The sequence below is a fragment of the Gambusia affinis genome, linkage group LG20, assembly GCF_019740435.1.
Source record: "Gambusia affinis linkage group LG20, SWU_Gaff_1.0, whole genome shotgun sequence".
Taxonomy (NCBI): Eukaryota; Metazoa; Chordata; class Actinopteri; order Cyprinodontiformes; family Poeciliidae; genus Gambusia; species Gambusia affinis.
In genome coordinates this window covers 22,137,629-22,153,103 of record NC_057887.1, presented here as the reverse complement: position 1 = coordinate 22,153,103, position 15,475 = coordinate 22,137,629, and the positions used below count along the sequence as shown (strand labels likewise).

The 15,475-nt window shown below is 36.1% G+C and overlaps 1 protein-coding gene and 1 long non-coding RNA gene across 8 annotated transcripts in view; one reads left to right on the top strand and one right to left on the bottom strand.

Annotated features, from left to right (window-relative positions):
- LOC122823632 (ankyrin repeat and fibronectin type-III domain-containing protein 1) overlaps window positions 1-15,475 on the bottom strand; it is a 182,942-nt gene that overhangs the window by 30,400 nt on the left and 137,067 nt on the right. The gene's annotated exons all lie outside the window — the stretch shown is intronic.
- The window catches only part of LOC122823636, a 4,052-nt gene continuing 101 nt past the window's right edge, over window positions 11,525-15,475 (top strand). Inside the window, exons 1-3 of the long non-coding RNA XR_006369367.1 lie at window positions 11,525-11,656; window positions 12,416-12,487; window positions 15,151-15,222. This is a non-coding gene — a long non-coding RNA (uncharacterized LOC122823636). The remainder of the gene's footprint in view (window positions 11,657-12,415; window positions 12,488-15,150; window positions 15,223-15,475) is intronic.

Below are 15,475 nucleotides of genomic sequence, written 5' to 3'. Positions count from 1 at the left end.
GATTATTACAACAGTGTTAGGCCTTTGAAAAAACAGTTTAAAAAGTTTTTTTTGCTAAAAACAAACAAATTACCAAGAGTTTTTGGTCTAATCCTAGTGCAAATATCTTTGTACACTTAAAATAAGACAAATTTACATTACAAGTAACTTTTCAGCAAGAGATACGTCCATACTAAATCAATAAGGATTCAAGGATTTTTATTATCCCGCCAGCTTACATTTGCATGTTTACACAAATGTTTTCGCTTGTTTATGGTACGAAATTTGGACTCAGTGACCAAAGACTGGATGACACATGGCTTTTTAGTGCGGTGTGTTTGTCTCAGCTGCTCCTGTTATGAAGGACAACTTTGTTTACAAAGACGTTCATTTTATTTATCATTTTAGTTTATTTAATATAAAAGGTTTGTTAAAAATGTATATTTATTAATCTTTGAGGGAATGTACTTGCATTATTATGTCATTATCAACATGTTACTTGAAAATGGTCTCAAAACAAGAGCATTGTAGTTCAGTAACTTCTGGGACGATTTATTATGTGAGATGATATTTCATCCAGCAGCAATTATCCTCATTCTATGTTATGCAGTCGCTTTGTCAGCGCCGATGAAGATTCACCTGCATTATAGATTAAAAGCTTAAAGTGGCTCCAACTGCATGGCAGTCTGACCTATTTTCTGATTAAGTCACTTAGTAATTGTTTAACCAGGAAGCGCTGAACTTTCAACCCAAAAGGGTCAAATGGTCAGTGGGTAAGAAGAGAAAAGAGACTAACGTTGCGGATTGCAGATTTTACAGCCCTTAACCCCAAAAAAGAAAATGGCGGTGCATTAAAAGCTGCACATAATTTATAGACATGACTCTGTTTGATGTTTCACAAAAACGTGCTCCCTTTCCTTATGTTTAGACGCATGTGGAACACGTTTATCAGATAAACCAACATGGTTACAGTCATCTTGAACAAATGAAAGTATGGCTCCCCATGAGGCTCATTTTTCAGATTAAAAGTACCTTTAATCAGATTAATCAGATTTTTTAAGTGCACATTTGTGTACTAAAATATATTTTATTGGTCTGATGTAGTTATTCAATCTTATTGTGTTTTTTATTAACACATTTAATAAAAAAATCTGTGTGTAACTGAGTGATGGAGAAACTGAACATTTAAATAATTTTTAGATTTACTCAAAGTGACGGTGAATTAGAAACAGCGACAGCAGCTCTGGGGTTTACACGTTTCTACTGAAAACTAGAGACCAGAGATGGGAAATGTCAAACTGAAGCAATCACCCAAACGTCTCAAACTGAAATTTGCTGCACACACACACACACACACACACACACACACACACACACACACACACATCTCTTCCATTTTAAAAGTGCTGGAAAACAGGAAGCAGTTTTCTCTGGTAAAACCCGAGTCTCCCAAGAGCCAGACTCCCTCCTGGGTCCTTGATGACTCCCACATCAAATACTCCCACAAACACTCAACACCCCCATGTTGCAAACACCATCCACAGAGCATCTGTTTTATTACTTTTATCAGCTTAATTTACCAAAAAGAAAAGTTCGGTCCCACAGTCAGTGACTCACATGTAAACAAAAACATGCCCACCGAGTCTAGACAGTCAGCAGCTCTTTGTCTGAGGCTTGAGATAGGAAAAAACGAACTAAATCGAAGCTTATTTGCTGGAGATGTTGGTAAACCTGTATGTCCGGTGCACAGAAAACGGAAAGAAAATGTCAGCAAGATGGAAAATGTAACTTTGGTTTTAGGGTCAATGCATTTGTTATGACATAATTCTTTACTTCAATCTTAAAACAATACCTTTAATGTTAAATTTTAATAAATGGCAAAACAACCGAGACCAAAATATAAGTAGAAGAAGAAAAAAAGACTTTTATTATTTCTCTAAATATCCATAATGCTACAATCTACTAAACAACAGGAAAGGCCTTTAACTCCCAACAAGATGGAAGTGTGTTTACTGTCTGGTGTGCATGAATGAAAAGTGATTTCATTCTGCATTCAGCCTATAAAATGGCTTGCAGAAGTATTAAAACCTGAACAAGAGGGAAGAAGCTACATTTACTTTACTCAAATACTTTATTTAAATAAAATCCAGTGCAACTAAATGTAACTAGGAGTCGTCTAATCAGTAAAAACAGAGTTACAGGCAGGAGAAGCACTTTAGTTTTATAGCACATTTTCAGCAACTGGGCAATTTAAAGAGCTTTACATGGTTAGAAGGAAAATAAAACAACAAGGAAAACATTACAGAGGCAAACAAATGGAAAACAATGACAGGTTGAAAGACAAACAAATGTTTATGATGTTCCACTTATTATTATACAAAGCCAACGGTAAACAAATGAGGTTTCAGCCTTGATCTAAAGGAACTCTGGGTTCTAGTTGGTTTTCTCTTTTCTGGACGTTCGCTTCAGTTTAGAGGAGTATAAAAACCGAACGCTGCAGAGCAGAGGAGAGGCAGAGGATCTGGATCAGCTGCATTTATGACGAATTTAATCTGAGAATACAAACGGCTTTTCAGCCTCCTCAGCTGAGGTTGGAGAATCTGTTAGTTTGGCTTTGTGGACGAATGGCACAGACAGAAAAAGCTCCATTTGCATTTTCCTACAGGCCTTGTGCAGATGAAACTATATTTTTACTCACGTAAAAGTGGAAAAAAAAAATTACTTAAGTAGGAGCAAAAAAGTATTTGGTGAAAAGACGACAAGTTGTTGAGGAATTGATCAAAACGTATTTAAAAATGACGAGTGGATTAAAATACTTTTATATGGACATTTTTATATTTTAAAAATCAAAATGAAAATATTTATATTAAATAGGAATCAGGCAAAGTTAATTTTTTTTCAATGAAATTTTAGGAAAAACTGCAAAAACTGGAGAAGTTTTGGTTAAAACAAACAAACATTCAGTAAAGTTACTCACAGTGGGAAGAAAATCCAGATTATTTTACTGAAGACTAAAAAACACTTCATAATAAAATGACTCCAGTCAAAGTAAAATTATATATACTCTTAAAATTTATCTGAGTAAATGTAACCAATTCTAACTTCATCACACAATCACAATAATAAAACATGGTGATGGCAGCATGATGCTGTGGCGTGTTTTTCTGTAACTCAATCTTCACCTCACTGAGAACTGCAGAAAGCTCATAAATCCCAGCTTTATTTGAATGCTTGTCTAATTACAGTTAATAGCAGCTGATGGCATCAACAGCAGGTTTTGTTCAAACAGGGAGACGGATGGGGGAAGACAGAGAGCTGAGCAGGGATGGAGAGAACGCAGCGGTGGCAGCAGGAGAGGTCGAAAGTTGCACAAACTGGCTCCTCAAACAGCAACACGTGCGCGAGCAGAGACACTTTATACAAAGTACACTGGCTGCTCTAAATGTGGCTTGTAGAAGGAAATTCTGAAATCTGAGTCTTGGCACCAGACAGGCTGGAAGCAGCCAGGCTGCTGGATACAGAGAGGGACAGGCTGATGGAGGGGGAGGAAGAAGAAGAGCAGTGTGGAGGAGGAAGAGTGGTGGGGAGGAAGAAGAGTGGTGGGGAGGAAGAAGAAGAGCAGTGGGGAGGAGGAAGAGCAGTGGAGAGGAGGAAGAAGAACAGTGGAGAGGAGGAAGAGCAGTGGGGAGGAGGAAGAAGAGCAGTGGAGAGGAGGAAGAATGGTGGGGAGGAGGAAGAGCAGTGGAGAGGAGGAAGAGTGGTGGGGAGGAGGAAGAAGATCTGATGTTTTTTTCACATATAAGCACTGATAACACTCTTCAGTGTGAAAGTTGTCACTGCAAGATGAAGACTCATTTTCTTGATTGTCAGGAAACACGAAGCTGTTTTAATGGGATTTGTTTTCCATGAGTTCAGCTGTTCCTCAGGTTTCCACAGCAGAAACATAGTTTAGGGATTTCTGGTAATTTTGCTCCTTTTCATCGGATGTTTGCAGGTGTGGGGGTGAAACGATAAACGGAAACTCACCAAAGATGATCTGAGAATATCAGAGAAACCACAACAACCTGCTGGAAAGTTGTTTTGTTTTACTTCTTTGACTTTCCAGCTTTGGTTTGTTTGAAACATACTGGACATAGAAAAGTAATCAGCCTTACAGAAAGTTAAGGTAAAAAGGTTTTCTATATGTGAAGACCTGATATTAGCAGCTAAACAGGTCAAATTTAGATTGTTTTGAATGAATAAAACCTTCATTTACAGTGACTGCGTCACCTTTGTTTCTTATTATTGACTGACTTAATATTTTATTGCTATTTTAGTTAATAATCACTACAAATACTTCAGACACTTTTAGATAATTCTTCTTTTTTGTAGATTTTAACTTTTACTGATAATGTTTTTGTATATTAATAGAAATTTGCAAAAACATTGAAAATTTTTGTGTTTCCAGTTTCCCACTGTGTGAAAAACGTTCCTCATATTGAATAAACAATATTTCACAATTGTGGTGTTTCCATTAAATAAGAAAACATAATTAAAACCAACAAGTTAATAGGTTAACTTACACAATAACTCATTAAAAACATCATCATTCTACAACTTCCTGTCATCTTCTTTGTTGTTTCTGCCAGTAGTAACATCCAGTTGTTGATCACATGACTCATGATGTGAAAATGTTTCCATTGCAGTTCTGCACCATTTTCAATACAATCAGGAAAGAACAACAAAAGAAACATCCTAGTGCAAAAATAAGTTTTTCTTCAAATTGGTATGTTTCTATTAAGCTAATTTATTTTCATAATTCCAATCTGTGTAATTTTATGGCTAAGGAAGTTCACACCTGCAGCTAGTAAGAAACAGAAATTATAATTCTCTTTAATCAGGAGAAAGTTATCAGTAAGCATCAGATTTACAGCATATAGGAAACATTTTTCAAATATCTTGTTTACTGTTGATAATTCAAGGGAAAAAGTTGTTTTTTTTCTATTTTATCTCTTCTGACTTTCTCTTATGTTCCCCTGGGAGAACGGCAGAGGAAGAGTGGGCAGTGTGTTTAACCTTTGCAGCTTTCCTGCTGCGCTGAGCAAGGCCTGCCACCTGTTGGCTCTGTGTGTGTGTGTGTGTGTGTGTGTGTGTGTGTGCGTTGGTATATGTGATTTAGCAGGACATTTCGTCAGAATACACACCACACTAGAAGGACATTTTGAATTAGCAGGACAGGAGCGGTGTCCTGCTAAAACAGAGAAAAATCTAAAAACGTAGAAAGGTTTCTATTGGTCTATTAACCCCAAAAATGCAAAAAAAACGAGATGTCCGCTTAATACACATAAACCTGATTTTGTGTATAATCTGTGTATCACCACAGTGCCCCCTATGGCAGGTTTGTGTAATAGCAGGACCTCATGAATATTCACACAAGGTCTTAATCTGATTGGTTGTTTACCGGAAGGTCCTGCTAATTATTACAGTGTCCTTCTAATTCACGTCTTGCAATTTACACTGGGGATGAGTTGGCAATATGATTACTCTGTGCTATAAGATACAGAAATGAATATATATTTTGGTCAAATATTGTTTATTTAAAATATTATGACTAATAAATGTGTGACATAAGTGCATGGATTAAAAGAAATATAAACCATAAGAGAGCCATTTTTCACCAAACTATTTATACACTCCACTGCTAACATTTGTTGATTCTGGCTTGCTCTGCATCCATAGAACCAGAACCAAGCATTTTGAAGCAGAATTTAGCTTCAATGCACCACAAATCTTGAATAAAGCTTGAAAACAGCTGAAACAATGAATTCCTTTAAATCAAGGCAAAAACACAACTATTTACAATTGTTTCTGAATCTTAATCAAAGGTACATGTATCATTATATTTGATGTATATGATTTTAATTTTGATTTTACTTTGAATTTAATTTCTTTGTTTTTCTTTCTTAAGGTGAATGCACACCATGTTCTAAATTATTATGCAAATTGGATTTAACTGTTATAAAGATTACATTTTTGTTGTGCTATTAAATTTATAGATGGTATTGTGTGTCAGGGCTCTTTTAATCACTATAATTAATTTCGGATTAGTTTGTCTGGTGAGCTTAATTAAAGGAAATCTACTTAAGAAGGATGTTCCACATTATTAAGCAGGCCACAGCTTTCAAGCAATATGGGAAAGAAAGGATCTCTTTGCTGACCAAAATCATCAGATAGTGTAGTGCTATATGACAAGATATGAAAACATCAAATATTTTAACTGAAACTGAAGCATTATTGTACTGTGAAGAGATTTGTGGCTGATTTAGAACAAAGATGGGTTTGTATAGATAAAGGCAGAATGAGGAAGGTTTCTATTAGACAAATTCATCAAATTAAGAGAGCAGCTGTTAAAATGCCCTTGCATAGCAGCAAGCAGTTACTTGAAGCTGGAACCACAAGGTGAAGGGTCCTCCAGAGGCTTGCAGTGCATGAACCTACTATTTGGCAGCTCCTAACCAGAGCTCACAAGCAGAACTGGTCGCAGTGGGCCCAACTGTACATGAAGATTGATTTTCAAACAGATTAGTTCACTGATGACTGATGTGCAACCCTGGTTAGTCCAGATTTTAGATGTTGTGGATTGATTTTGGTTGGCCACCAAATTCCAAAACAGCTGTGACATCAACAAGGAGGTAGTGGAGGCTGAAATCATGTGGAGAGAGCTGGTCAGCCCCTTCAGAGTCCCTGAAGGCTTGAAAATGACCTCAGCAAAGTATATGGACTTTCTGACTGATCACTTTCTTTCATGGTTCAGAAAGAAGAGCCATACCTTCCATACCAAAATCATCTCCATGCATGACAATGCATCATCTTATGCTGCAAGGCCACTGTGTATAGGCATGAAAGGGAAAAACTCATGGTGAGGTAACCATCCTCCTCTGATCTCTGACCTCAACCCTACTGAGAACCTTTGGAGTTTCCTCAAACAGAAGATCTAAGGGTGGGATGCAGTTGATATCAAAACAGCAACTCTGGGAAGGTATTCTGACATCCTGCAATGAAATTCAAGCAGAAACTATCCACAAGCTCACAAGTTCAATGAATGCAAGAATTGTGATGGTGATATCAAAGAAGGGGTCCTATGTGAACACGTAACTCAGTCTATTAAGAGGTTTTTGATTGAATTAGGTTTTGATTTTAGTACTTGTGATGCTGCACATTCAAATATTGATTAGTTCAGAGAACTGTTTGCAGTTCTTTATAATCCATAAAATGTTTAGAAAATCTGCTGTGCATATTAATTTGGAACAGTGCATTTTGAGTTTCTTTTTGAAAAATACTGTTCTCCTTGGGAGCTTTGTTCAGTAAAATTTTATTTATACTGTAGTAGTTCTTGACTTGACAATCATACTGACCATCATTTCCATTGACCATTTAATACAATCTGAGAAGATATCAGTTACATAATAATTTGGAACACAGTGTATGTTACTTGTATGACTTCTTAGTTCTGTGTTTCTTTGATGTAAAGCACTTTCAACTGCCTTCCAGCTGAAATGTGCTATACAAATAAACTTGACTTGACAGCAGTTTTCAGATCTTGCCAAAGATTCTCTGTTGAATTTATGTCTAGACTTTGACCTTGCCACTCTAACATGAATGTTTTTTAAACCGTTCCATTGTAGATCTGGCTTAATGTTTAGGGTCATTGTCTTGCTGGAAAGTGAACCTCCGCCCCAGCCTCAAGTCGTTTGCAGACTCCGGCAGGTTTTCTTCCAAGATTGACCTGTATTTGGCTCAATCCATCTTACAATCAACTCTAAGAATATTTGAAGAAAATAAATGTTTGTCAGTGGGGAAGGTGTGTTCAGAGTGATGTGCAGTGTCCATTCTCCACCATAAGTAATGCTTTGCATTTTTGCCAAAAGTTCAATTTTGGTCTCTTTGTCTTATTGTTTTTGCTGTATCCCAACATGGCTTCAAATTGCAAATGGGACTTTTTATGTTTAGGTGGATGGCCTTGTCTTGGTAGGTTCACAGCTGTGCCATTCTCTTTCCATTTCCAGATGATTCGTGGAACCTGTTTATAACCTAAGCCTGCTTTAAGCTTCTCCACAACTTTGTCCCTGAGTTGTCTGGTGTGTCCCTTGGACTTTGTGATGCTGTTTGCTTCCCAATATTCTCTTAACTAACCTTTGAGGCAGTCTTAGGGGAGTTTAACTTATACTGAGATTAGATTACACACAGGTGGACTATTTAGTCATTAGCAGTCATCAGGCAACTTCTGAAGGCAATTGGTTGCACTTAGGGAAAGGGGGCTGAAGATTTTGTACACTGCACTTTTCAGCTTTTATTTGCAGAAAATGTTTTGAATCATGTATAGTTTTGTTTCTACTCCACAACTATATGCCACTTTGTGTTTGTCTTTCCCATAAAATTCTGCAAAAATATGTTTGCGGTTGTAATGTCACAAAATATGGAAAAGTTCAAGGGCTATGGATACTTTTGCAAACCACTGTACCTACAATAAGTAAGGCAAGTCCAATGAGAGAAACAAGGTCCAGCAATCAACAGCTATGCATTTCCTTATTCAGTTATCAAATACCGTGCTGGGATGATAAGATGGAAAAGGGAGGAAACTCAGTCCACTGATATAAGAATTTAAATGCTGCTGATGATGAATGGAAAATTGTGCCTCTCAATGTTGTAGCACATTGGAGTAGCCCTGTTCTTTCATTGAGAATTTAACTTTTTAAACTTTCATTCCTGCCTTTCTGGGGGAAATATAGCTTTTGTTTGGACAAAAGTTCCTTCTTGTTTTGGATACTGTGTATTTGGACTGATTTTTGTAAATATTTTTTATACTTTGCTATTTTGTTATGATGCATAATCATAACAACAGGGTGTTTTTACAATAGCGAGCAAACAATACTACCAATGGACAAAAAGGCTTAGACTGAAACACAGCACAGAGGTGGTATTTATGGTGGCACACAAGCAGGTGCCTAGTACCGTAGCAATAGAGGCCAATCCACATAAGTGGATGACTTATTTTGGGCTGTCTAGCCCACAATAATAAATTTAGCTCTACATGGGATTGGGTGTCCATATGTTAGGTCATTATTTTATGACTTAGTGGTGGTGGAAGATTATTACATATTACAGGCTAGACCCAAGATGTTCAGTGTTTATTGTTGTGGTGTAAGTTTACAAAAGTTGGCAACTGTAGAGATTTACCATGGTGCTAAACATGGTGATTTAAAAGGAATAAATATTTTTCTGAGAAGAATTATGTCCACATATCATGTAAAAGATAACTCTTTGTTTTGGATTCATTACGGCACAATCAGCACAAATATTTTAGATGAATTTATAATGCATGCCAATCATAAGTTTAAAATGAGTGTGGAAGGTGTGGGCAACAGTAGTGCCTGTGGTCACTGAAACCCTTGGGGTAATGACCCCTAAACTGGAAGAGTGGCTCAAACAATACATCATCAGACCTCTTGATACAGAGAAGCACACCTTTGGGAACTGTTAATATACTGTGAAGACCACTCACACTCCAAGGCCTGTGGTAGAGGACCCAAGCTATTTTTAAATTTAATTTCCTTTATAGGATCAATAAAGTATTTTTGAATTTGAAAGAAGGGATAACCACTCATGGAGTAATACAGAATTACAAATATAAATATAAAAAGCATTTATTTAAAAATATTTAAAGTGCCAAAAATATTATGATTACTTATGTTACTGTTAGCACAAAACTTTAGATTGATATTTTGTCATTATCTCAATGTCACTACTCTGCATACATGCAGATTGTCTATAGTCTAATTTGTCTGTAGGCAGGTACATAAGACAACATTTTTCTGCTGGTGTTGTCTGCCATTAGACAACAGTTTTGTTTTTATGATTTAAAGTGTTTTGAACACTTTATATCATAAAGTGATCTAGTGTATATATATATATATGTGTTGAAATGTGCTATAGAAGTAAACTTAAATAATTGATTGAACAGGAATGATTAAAAGAAGTGACCTTCCTGATAAAAGATTAAACATTGCTGGTGAGAGATACCATCTTACTGTTGTTTCCTAATTAAAGAAAGATGTATGATAAACTATTTAACTTTGAAATATTGAATGAAAGTTACAAAATATAACTCAAATAAATTTGTTTTCTTGTTTCTGAAAAAAAATCTGACCTTGTGTGCTTCAGAAACAAAATGGATTTCTCCTTTTGTTGTACCCCTCCTATTCTATCAACATGGTACAGTCCATCAAGGCCAGGTGCAAGCCATTAGTATTAATTGAACTTCTTTTGCGTGGAAGAAGAGGTAAGACTCATACAGAATCTCTTAAGACATTTAAGTACATATTGATTTGTAATTCTGAAGAATGTTGTAGGTTACTTGATGTTTGGATGCACCAAAGCATCTGATTTGCTTCAGTTTAGCTAGTTATCACCAACCATCTTAGTCAGTGTACCAGAGTTTAAAGGGAAGGTGGCTCACTCCAGAATTAGACAAAACTGTATTTGGACATTTTCTGTGCATCAGTGAGTGATATTCTTTCACAGGCACAAATTATCCTTTGTAATAATCATTACTATTAAGATAATGTTTTAATATTTGAAGGTTTTGAGAACCTGTCAATAGAAAGTCAATTATGTAATACTGTGTACTTCAGTACAGGTTTTTCGCATACAATAAAATCAAATCATATTGTGTACAGCAGAGGTGTCAAACTCAAGGTCTTGAGGGCTTGTATACAATAACTTTTAGATGTGTCTGTGATGCCACATGGCTGGATCAAATGAGGTGGTCATCAGCAGGTCATCAACTTGACTGCCCTTAGAAGCTAATTCAGTCATATAATTCAGGTGTTTTGGACCAGAGGAACATCTAAAAGTTGCAGTACACTGCCCTCGATGCCTGGAGTTTGACACTCCTGATGTACAGCATCATGTTGTTACTCAACAACAAATTACTCTGATCTTTGCAGGAGATGTCAGCAACAAGGTCTCAGAGAGCAAAAGAAATCCCAAACATGATGCCAGCTATTATTCTCCTTGGGTGAAGATAAAGAGGATTTGATGTAAAATACATCAATTCATTTAAAGGTGAGTTGTGACTTTTTACGTACAGGATTCCAGAGTTTATTAAAGGATTGTTTTGTTTACTTTTGTCTTGCTTTTGACTTTTAAACTATTTTTATACTGCACATTAGCATAGATCATATATATATATATATATATATATATATATATATATATATATATATATATATATATATATATATATATATATATATGTATAAAAGAGGACTGTGTTTTGAAATTCCAAGTATAAAAGAATGAGTGACATTTAGAAGCACCACTCAGCTGACAAACAAATGTTCAAGTAACACAGAAAGACCTCAAATTAGATCAATTAACTGATTTTGAAAATATTTTAATAATCTCATTTGCTACTATTTGAAAGATATGCATTGTTTAAAGTTTATTCAACCTTACTCATTATGTTTACCTGCAGGTCGGGGTGTGTTCAGCTGCCAGTGCTTTCAAAAGGAGATTTCCTTATTGAGTGCAGAGGGGAAGTCATAAGTAGGAAGGAACAAGAAAACCGATTGAAAATTTACCATGATGCACTCCAGGCTTTTATGTTTGATTTCAAGTTCAATGGACAACAGCTTTGGTATGTGACTGTTTTAATGTTGTTTTTTATTTTATATTTAATCAAAGTGATGTAAACATTTTCAGCTTCATCAGTAAAAGTAGTTTTAGTTGGAGGAGGAATATTCTTCTGACATGCAAACACCAAATATGCAAAATCATTTCCCTTGCATGGTATAATTATTCTTATAGCATACTTAATATTTTAGTGTTGATGCTGCCAGAGAACATGGATCATTGGGGAGGCTGGTAAATGATGAAGAGATGAACACAAACAACAAAATGAAAGTTACAAGGGTGGATGGAACGTCATCTCTGTTTGTTTGCACTCAAAGATATTGGTCCAGGGGAAGAAATGACTTATAATTGTAGTGATTCTGACTGGCTATGGAGAAGAAGGGTACTAGTAAGTGTGAAAATACTATCACAAGTCATTCTACTAGCATTGAAAATATTTTTGAAGGAAATGTCAAGTTGTAGTACAGAGTTTCATTATAGTTGAAAACAAGAAGTGATTAGCAGAGTGCCTAAAAACCAGATTTTGGAGAAAGACTTAACCAGACCACTATTTCAACTTTTTCAGTGCTATCCAAAATGCTAGAAACTGTCATATGTAAATTAATATATTTTGACCTTATATTAATGAACATTTTATAGCAGGAGACATATTTTGCAGTGTCAATACATAAAATGTCTGTTTAACAATCAGCTGGACAGGTTCATTAAATAGGTGGATTTTATTTTTCTATGGACTCATTCAGTATACATCTCTTCATTTCAGATTTCCAAAGATGAATTGTGTCAGGCTGGTGATGTGGAAACATGCGGATCCTGTTCAACCAACCCTCCAGAGGTAATTTTGGTGTCCAACGACCAACATATTATCTAAAACTAAGTCATTGAAATGATATTAAGTACTGTTCAAACACACAGGTATTGTCTAGTACTTGATATGTAAAGCTGCATTAAAAGGGAGGACAGAGGTTTGAAATTACAAGTACAAAAGAATGAAAGTTACATGTAGAAACGCCCATACACAGAGGTCCTGTGTAATACTCATCATGTAAGTTGCCAGAATAAGGAGGACATAGTTTTGAAAGAATGAAAGTGACATGTAGAAATGCCTATACACTCAGGTCCTGTGTAATACTCAAAATGTAAGGTCCCTGAATAAGGAGGACTGTTTTCTACATTGGGAACAAACTCGCATTCAATGAGTGTTCTTTACATTTCAGATTTCCAAAGATGAATTGTGTCAGGCTGGTGATGTGGAAACATGCAGATCCTGTTCAACCAACCCTCCAGAGGTAATTTTGGTGTCCAACGACCAACATATTTTCTAAAACTAAGTCATAGAAATGTTATTAAGTACTGTTCAAACACACAGGTATTGTCTAGAACTTGATATGTAAAGCTGCATTAAAAGGGAGGACAGAGGTTTGAAATTACAAGTACAAAAGAATGAAAGTTACATGTATAAACGCCCATACACAAAGGTCCTGTGTAATACTCATCATGTAAGGTGCCAGAATAAGGAGGACATAGCTTTAAAATTACAAATACAGACGAATGAAAGTGACATGTAGAAACGCCTATACACACAGGTCCTGTGTAGTACTAAAAATGTAAGGTCCCTGAATAAGGAGGACTGTTTTCTACATTGGGAACAAACTCACATTCAATGAGTGTTCTTTACATTTCAGATTTCCAAAGAGAAATTGTGTCAGGCTGGTGATGTGGAAACATGCTGATCCTGTTCAACCAACCCTCCAGAGGTAATTTTGGTGTCCAACAACCAACATATTTTCTAAAACTAAGTCATTGAAATGTTATTAAGTACTGTTCAAACACACAGGTATTGTCTAGAACTTGATATGTAAAGCTGCATTAAAAGGGAGGACAGAGGTTTGAAATTACAAGTACAAAAGAATGAAAGTTACATGTAAAAACGCCCATACACAAAGGTCCTGTGTAATACTCATCATGTAAGGTGCCAGAATAAGGAGGACATAGTTTTGAAAGAATGAAAGTGACATGTAGAAACGCCAATACACGCAGGTCCTGTGTAATACTCAAAATGTAAGGTCCCTGAATAAGGAGGACTGTTTTCTACATTGGGAACAAACTCGCATTCAATGAGTGTTCTTTACATTTCAGATTTCCAAAGATGAATTGTGTCAGGCTGGTGATGTGGAAACATGCAGATCCTGTTCAACCAACCCTCCAGAGGTAATTTTGGTGTCCAACAACCAACATATTTTCTAAAACTAAGTCATTGAAATGTTATTAAGTACTGTTCAAACACACAGGTATTGTCTAGAACTTGATATGTAAAGCTGCATTAAAAGGGAGGACAGAGGTTTGAAATTACAAGTACAAAAGAATGAAAGTTACATGTAAAAACGCCCATACACAAAGGTCCTGTGTATTACTCATCATGTAAGGTGCCAGAATAAGGAGGACATAGTTTTGAAAGAATGAAAGTGACATGTAGAAACTCCAATACACGCAGGTCCTGTGTAATACTCAAAATGTAAGGTCCCTGAATAAGGAGGACTGTTTTCTACATTGGGAACAAACTCGCATTCAATGAGTGTTCTTTACATTTCAGATTTCCAAAGATGAATTGTGTCAGGCTGGTGATGTGGAAACATGCGGATCCTGTTCAACCAACCCTCCAGAGGTAATTTTGGTGTCCAACAACCAACATATTTTCTAAAACTAAGTAATTGAAATGATATTAAGTACTGTTCAAACACACAGGTATTGTCTAGAACTTGATATGTAAAGCTGCATTAAAAGGGAGGACAGAGGTTTGAAATTACAAGTACAAAAGAATGAAAGTTACATGTAGAAACCGCCATACACAGAGGTCCTGTGTAATACTCATCATGTAAGGTGCCAGAATAAGGAGGACATAGTTTTGAAAGAATGAAAGTGACATGTAGAAATGCCTATACACGCAGGTCCTGTGTAATACTCAAAATGTAAGGTCCCTGAATAAGGAGGACTGCTTTCTACATTGGGAACAAACTCGCATTCAATGAGTGTTCTTTACATTTCAGATTTCTAAAGATGAATTGTGTCAGGCTGGTGATGTGGAAACATGCAGATCCTGTTCAACCAACCCTCCAGAGGTAATTTTGGTGTCCAACAACCAACATATTTTCTAAAACTAAGTCATTGAAATGTTATTAAGTACTGTTCAAACACACAGGTATTGTCTAGAACTTGATATGTAAAGCTGCATTAAAAGGGAGGACAGAGGTTTGAAATTACAAGTACAAAAGAATGAAAGTTACATGTAAAAACGCCCATACACAAAGGTCCTGTGTATTACTCATCATGTAAGGTGCCAGAATAAGGAGGACATAGTTTTGAAAGAATGAAAGTGACATGTAGAAACGCCTATACACGCAGGTCCTGTGTAATACTCAAAATGTAAGGTCCCTGAATAAGGACTGTTTTCTACATTGGGAACAAACTCGCATTCAATGAGTGTTCTTTACATTTCAGATTTCCAAAAAGGAACCGTATCAGGCTGGTGACGTGGATGCATGGGGATCCTTTTTAACCAACCCTCCTGAGGTACTATTGGTCTCCAAAGACCAACTTATTTTCTAAATGAAGTCATTAAAATGGTATTAACTACTGTTCAAACAAACAGGTCTTGTGTAATATTCATCATGTAAGATGCAGGTATATAGAGGACTGAGTTTTGAAGTTACAAAAATGAAAGTTACATGTAGAAGTGCACAGACACACAGGTCTTGTGTAATATTCAACATGTAATGTGCAGGAATATGGAGAACTGTTTTCTACATTGGGAAGAGACTCACCT